This window comes from Eptesicus fuscus, chromosome 5, assembly GCF_027574615.1.
Source record: "Eptesicus fuscus isolate TK198812 chromosome 5, DD_ASM_mEF_20220401, whole genome shotgun sequence".
In the NCBI taxonomy this organism is placed as follows: Eukaryota; Metazoa; Chordata; class Mammalia; order Chiroptera; family Vespertilionidae; genus Eptesicus; species Eptesicus fuscus.
Window position 1 is genome coordinate 49,402,659 of NC_072477.1, and position 7,898 is coordinate 49,410,556.

Consider the following 7,898-nt stretch of genomic DNA (forward strand, 5'->3'; position numbering starts at 1 on the left):
CTTAATATAATGCTATATATTTAAACCTCAGCCCTGAACACTCATAATTTAAACGTTTACAGAAACAGCGTAGCTTTAAAAAGAGAGGCGTATTTGACCGTTTTTATTTTATTGATAGTTGGCTAACATTAGAATTGAAGTGCTCATGTATAAAACAGTTATTCCTACTATGGAAAGCTCATTAGTTTTCCAACAGGCTTCAGAGCATTGCTTACTGAAACTGGACTAAGACCTGATTGTAAGGTCTTAATTAATTAGGGTTATTATTTCAGATATATATCCATATCCATACCCATTCACAGATATTATTAGAAAATAAGATAACTATATATGTAAATTAATTTTCTGGGGTATATCTGTGTATGTGCCTAAGCTATTTCACTTTATATGGGGGAGAGGGCGGCTTCCAAGTGTATTATGTAAGTCCCTATGTTCTTAGAGTTCACGGGTTAATCCATTCTTAATGTTTCAAACTCATTATAAACATTAATTATTGTGGTGTGTACAGTATGCTGTAAGACAGGTTGTCCGCGGAGTCGCTCAGGTGTGGCTGGTTGTTTGCCCCTATGCTAAATGGCACCATGCTGCCTCCTTTGTGGGTGCTCATGTCTACTTTTCATCCTTTTTCATCTCTTCCTTCGATATTTATTGTTTTTCCTTGCTTCTATTAGCAGAACTTTCTACTTCTTTCTGTTGTGTTTTTTATATATTCTATATAATGAAAAATCAGATCTCAAGGTTGGCAAAATTATCTCACATAAGAGTAAATAGTCTCTGAGTGAATGCCCTTGGGATTTTTTTAAGCAGATACGATCTTTAGTTCTTCGAATTTTAGTGACATCTTTGCGGATCTTTCTCTACTTTTTCCCTCCCTTCCATCCTTCCTTCTATCCTTCCCTCCTTTCTTTTCCTTCCTTCCCTCCCTCCCTCCCTCCCTTCCTTCCTTCCTTCCTTCCTTCCTTCCTTCCTTCCTTCCTTCCTTCCTACTTTCCTGTTTTTTCCATGTTTAATTTCATAAGGTTTTCAAATGAGCAATCTGTAATTATGAAAATTGTTATAGCAATTATTTCAACTTCATTGATAGCAGTTCTAATTTAGTATTATTTAATTAGCCATTGGCTCACCTAGTAAATATATTCTTCTACTAAGTCTTAATGACAATTTTCGCTCTGTAAGCAAGGGGAGGACTTTTTTAACTTCCTTTTTCAAATATTTCACACAGTGTCTCACCCACAGTCTGTTCCCAGAAAATATCTGATGATTAACTGGGATTTAAAAATAATTATCATGCACAAGCTACATAGAAATGACACTTTCTAAGAACTATACTTGTCTTTCATGTTCTGGAAAATGCTTCTGAGCTTTTCACACCTTGGTTTAAAAAAAAAATCAAGACCAAGTTAAACTAAATGATTTTTTTTTTTAAATGTGTAAAATGAACTAACAAACAAAATAGAGACAGACTCATAGATGGAGAGCAGGCTGACACTGCAGGGGGCCAGGGGGCTGTGTGGGTGGGAGGATTGGGCAAAAAATAATTTTTTAAAAAGAGAGAAAAAACTCATGGACATAGACTACAGTGTGGTGATTACCAGGGGGCAAAGTAGGTGGGAAGAGGTGGGGGGAGGTGGAAGAGGGTATGGGGGGATAAATGGTGATGGACGGAGACTTGACTTGGGTGGTAAATACATAATACAGTGTGCAAATGATGTGTTGTGGAATTGTGCATCCAAAAGCTGTATAATTTTGTTAACCAGGGTCACCCCAGTAAATTAAATAAAAAGGGGGAAAATGTATAAAGTAGCTGAAAATAGAACTCCTCATAGATAGGAAATCCAAGTACACTGCAGCTCTCTTATGGGACTGTTTGTTGATGGAGGAATTTGTAGCTCATAATTAGAAACCCTTTAATTCATTCATTCATTCCAACAATAGCATTTCTTGAATGCCTGCTGGGCCCCACCAGGGATGCACGGGCTTATCAGACACAATCTCAGGAAACAGACATTTTGGCCAGAATTTCAAGGTTGCTGTGAGTGACAGCCCAGATGCCATTTGTTAGAAGCATTCCCCCAGTTAAAACTGAAAGCTTTCACATGAAGTCTAAGTTGTTCTTGAACCAGTCTTGCTTCTGTTAGAACAATCCCAAGTATTTCATGTTCTGGGAAGAAATCTGGAGAAGCGGTGTCATAATGTTTTCCTGTTCCCTGACAAGTCATTCAGTAGCCCTGTCCAAGATCATTTAAAACAGCCTGGAAATAATCAGAAGTGAGGTGCCTCCGTGGAAAACACTCGGAGGATGCCTGTCGGCAAGTGATGTTTTAAACCCGAGGTTTAATTTATACCTGTTGTTGGGTTCCCCAAAAGAATTTACGTGTTTAAAAACTGTCATCGCAAAAAAAAAAAAAGTTAATATAAATGTAAGTTGGGAAACAACGAAAGTTTCACATGAAAGAATGATTATTGATTTTGAGGTTTTACCTAGCTCTTCTGCTTTGTAATCAAATACACAAAGTTAACATCTCTCCCTCCCTAACATTATCTTGCTTTGTCAGTGAATCATCATGTTTTGCATTTACTTAAGACCAGTAATCTTAAAGTGTCAATTATATCTGATCATCATAATTTTATAAGGCAATCATATGTATATATTTTGAGTAATGAAACCATTATGACTTTATTGTAGCCTCTTTTGTTTAGGTAGCTTCTTTTCCACTGTATTTTAGCATTTAGATTACACACAGGAGGATTGTGATAATTTTATAGAAATTATTAATTTTTATTGCCTTGAAATCGTAAGGGGCATTTTTGTAAGAAAACATTTCAGGCTAAATTATAACATGCCTATTAATTAAATTTAATTCTTTGCTTTTCCAGGAGTGTTTGAAAGAAAAGAAAACCTTGTTTCACCAGAGTTCAAACTCTATGTTATTGAAGAATCACTTTAAAACAGTCAGAAAGTATTTTTAATTGGAATAGATCATCTGTTCTCATGAAGAAATTTTTATAGTCTATAGTGTATATAACCTTTGATCCTGAAGAGTGTGGCTAGATTAACAGAGTGATAAAACATCTATTTCTAAAGTGAAAATTTCTCTTAACTGTTGAATTCCCTGAGTACATAGCACCATACACACAAAAACAAGTTTATGTATTGAGCAGTTGACAAAACTGTTATGAGCACAACAGTCTCACAGGTACTTAACTCTGGGGGCAACAGTATTCACTAATGCAGTGCTAGCAATGACTTTATAGAAACTATCTACCTCAAATAACAGGAATCGACAATAGATAGATATCTGGCAACACCGAGTGCTGGTGAGGATGGGTAGCAACTGGAATCTCAGAAACTGCTAAGAGGAAGGCAAAATGGCACAGCCACCCTGGAAACCATTGGACATCTCTTATAGTTAAACTTCTATTATCCTATATAATCTAACAGTCCCATTCCTAGATACTTACCCAAGTAAAATAAGACCGTACATTCATACGAAAACCTGCACATGCATTTTCATAGCAGCTTTATGTGGGATTGTTAAAACACAGAAATGGCCTAAATGCCCTTCAATTAGGGAAGGAGTAAACTGGAATGGATGATCAGTGAACAATAGAAAGTAACAAATTATTGATATGCTCAACAATATGGAATCTGTAATGCATTTGCTAAAGTGGAAGGAACCAGAGTAAAAAAAAAAAGGCTACCTAATATATTATTCCACTTAAATGATATTTTTAAAGTATCGTTTAAAGGCAAACTATAGGGATGAGAAAAAGATCTGTGGTTGCCAGGGTTTGGGAAAGGGGAGTGAATGGCCTACAGAGAAATTTGGGAGGAGAGGGAGATGGAACTGTTCCACATCTAGATTGTGTTGGTGGTGATGCAATTAAAAACTTTTGTCAAAACATGAAGAACTGTACATAAAAGAGTGAGTTTTATATATATATATAAATTATGCTTTAATAGCAGATGAAAAAAACAGATCTGAAGAATAAATCAAAATACAAAAAAAGAAAAAAAAAGTTCTAGTTTGCCACAGTAACATCAGAAAATACCATAAAACTACTTCCTATGTTTTACTATAGTTCTGGTTGATAAACACCATGTAGTAATTTATGTTACACTATGAACTGAGCAGTGGAGGCTATGAACAGATACAACATCTTTTCTTTTATCTTGTTTTGTAATATTCACATGTAGCATGGTTCTTACTGGTTTACAGGAAATGGTTTCTTACTGTTTTTGACAAATGGTGAAATCTGCTAACTATACTATAATTCTAGTATATGCATTATTCATAAGAGGACAAAACTTTTATTTGAATTACCCAGTTACATGGCATTTTGACCTTGGGATAAGAGAAAACAAGATAAAAAATAATATCACTTATCTTGCTTATACACAACTATTTAATGATAGGCAACTGTTCAGATATCTCTGGATAGTTGTGAATCCTGAAACAAGAAGAGGCTTGGGCATTTTTATCTACTCATGTCCTATGAGGCAGGAAGGCCTACCGCCTATTATATAGGATGTTGCAAAAACTTTATCCAAAGAGCAGCAGTGATACGATTTGTAAAAGTAAAAACAGTGAATATCTCTACCTTGTGCTTTTCTAATAGCATGAAGTATGAAATTATTATTTTGTTATGTTTTTAACGGATTTGTTATTTTGCTTGGAGTCTTTTGGAAATACGGCCTTGGCTTTTGTAGTTCTGAGTTTCCTCGCAGTCCTCTGTAACATTCCATTACCAATGTTTAGAGTTGTTTATTCCAAGACAGGAAAGAATTCCCCTCCAGAGTTAATTTAATGTGTAGCAAGTGTTTCTTAAATGTACAAATGGCAACATTGTTTTCAAACAGGATAATTACAACAGTGTACAGTATGTTTCTTCATTAGTAAGTAATTAACTAATTTACTAAATTGTGCAATAACTCATAATGACACATCCTAACCCTACTCAATTACAGGAGCTACTGATAAAAGAATTTCTTGCACACATGCCTGCAATGTATTAGAGAAGTAATTTTTGATTCCTGAAGAAGTCAGTTTTGCCATTTTCAAAATACTGAGTAGTGCTCAATTTAAGAGAAAAGTAATAAAATGTTGAGTGGTAGCATCATGGTTAAGGGTGCACACCCTACAATCAGTTTACATAGGTTGTTGTTAGGGTTTCACCACTTACTAGTCTTGTGTGCTTAGGCAAGTTACTTAATTTGTCTGTGCCCTACTTTCCTCATCTGGAAAAAAAAAAAAAGAGCGTTTGGGGTGAATTAAATGTTACAAAGAGGATAAAAGAAGGGCCAGCCACAGAGTGTGCCCCAAGGAATTGTTAACCAACAGGAGAGGTAAAATCGGCAACAGCAGCAGGGATGGATAAATATTAGAAAATCATTTTTATTTTGGAAAATTATCTTTGGGGACACAAGGCTTAACAGGATACTCAAAAATTGAACGTGAATTTTGGAGTCTCTGAATGGAATGCCTACTTTAATTTATTTCCATCTTACAAAATGTAGGAATTGTTTTTCATTTGTGAAAAGGGTATTGATTGGGGTTTTTTTTTTAAAATGTGAGTCTAACATATTTAGAAGCATTTAACATTTCTTATTAAAACAGAAAAAAAAAATACCCAAGTCTCCTCTTGTTTCAGTATTCACATCATATTTCCCCAGTGCCGACCTGGACATAAATAATACGTGTGCTTCTGAGAGCCGAGAATAGACTGCTGGTCAGACACCGTCAACCCATGAATCCCCTCCTATCAGCTGGAGCCTAGATGTGAGCATCCAAACCACTATTGACATGTGGCACAACTGTCTGAAATGTCAATAGTTATAAAATGAGTATTTCATAATGCAGAATAATTGATTACTGTGCTTGACTGCACAGAAACATATTTTCTCTGAGAAAGCAAAATAATGCCAGCATTTGCTCCTGGAAGGCTCCTCGCTGCGAGCCTCGGATTTCCCAGCGAAGCCTGAGTTACTCTGTGGTCCTTAATCATGCATGACAAAAAAAGGGAAAGCCATCTGTAACTGCTTATCTTTTTTCCATTTATTTGAAAATGTATTTTTAAGATCGTTTTAAAAAAAATAAAATACAGTCTATATAGGAAACATCTATATTAATGGAACTGTCTCAGATAATTCTCAGAATTGAAATGGATGAGATACAAAATCAGATAACATTTAATTTATCTTGTTCATCCTAAAATGCTCCAGTTAGCTTTTTGCTCTGATGAAATAACACCCATTTCCAGTTTTATTCTTCCTCAGTGTGCTGTGATGTGGAACTCTTTTTGCTCTATGTGTTTTATTAAGTGTAATTTAACTTTATGACTATCAAGCCAACTATTAATCCTTACAATAAGACAATGAAATAGGCAAGCGGAAAAGAGATTTATTTTCTAAAGCACAATTCCCTCCTTCTGCCCTTAATTTTTTTCAAAACTCATTCTCTAAATGTGAATAGTTTGCAAAGCTCTATACTAGGCACTTGGAAGAAATTTCTACAACCTGTATTGTGAGCTTTCTCCCCTCCTTGTCTGTATGTGCTTTATATTATTACTAGAGGCCCAGTGCATGATTGAATCATGCACGTGTAGGGTCCCCTACACGCTTTCCCTTTCGATCACAGGGAGCTGGGTGCCTGTCCGCTGGTGCACCAGGCGCCAGAGGCTTCTGAAAGGCCTGGTGCCTGAGCGGACAGGCACCCAGCTCCCACGCTTTCTTTTCGATCGCTGGTGCACCAGGCCTTTCAGAAGCCTCCGGCGTGGCGGCTTCTGAAAGGCCTGGTGCCTGAGCGGACAGGCACCCAGCTCCCACACTTTCCTTTTGATCGCTGGTGCACCAGGCCTTTCAGAAGCCTCCGGCGTGGCGGAGGGTTCTGAAAGGCCTGCTGCCTGAGCGGACAGGCACCCAGCTCCCACACTTTTGCTTTCGATTGCAGGGAGCTAAGTGCCTGTCCGCTCAGGCACTCAGCTCCCCCGCTTTTGATGGTCCGCGCTGCGGGACTTCAGCTCGCTGCCCCAGAGGCCCCTTCTGTGCCGCAGCACAGCCATGGCGCAGACGCTGAGCTCGTGCCGATGTTGGCGACGCAGCCAGTGTCCTGCCGGCCCAATCAGCTACCCCGGCCACCCCGAGTCCCGCCCCCCCCCCGCGCCTCCTGGCCAATCATGGGCATAGCGAAGGTACGGTCAATTTGCATATTTGTCTATTATTAGGTAGGATAAACCTTCACTACTAGTTGTTCCTTAAGTAAGAAATGCATTTTCTCTCCCTGTGCCTTTCCCCGTGTTCTGCCCTCTAAGATGCCCATTATTCCTTTTTCTATCCACTAAGATTTGATTTGTCCTTCAAGGTCTAGTTCAAGTGGTACCTCCTCCTTAGAGTTTTTAATCTTATAAAGTTTAAGATTTAACCCTGCACCAAGTAACCTCTCTTACTCTTGGCTTACCTAACCCCTTATTTCTGGAACACTTAGAGTATGTGTCACACACTCTGCCTTACATTATAAACATTGCATTCGTTTTCCTAGTAGATTGCAAGCTCCGTGAGGGCAGGTCTGACATTTATACCTTTTCCCTTCCTTCTCCATGCCCTAGAACAATGTAATGCACAGAGGGTGTTTATCAACATTTATTGGATAGAAACTTGCACTCTTATAGAAAATAAGATAGTAAAAGGATTGTACTCTTATAAGAAACTAGAGGCCCATTGCACAAATCCATGCACTGGTGGGGTCCCTCAGCCTGGCCTGCAGGGATTGGGCCAAACCTGGCTCTCTGACATCCCCCGAGGGGTCCCAGATTGCAAGAGGGTGCAGGCCAGGCCAAGGGACCCCATGGGTGTACGATCGGGCTGGGGAAGGACCACGGTAGGACTCTAGGGTGTGTCC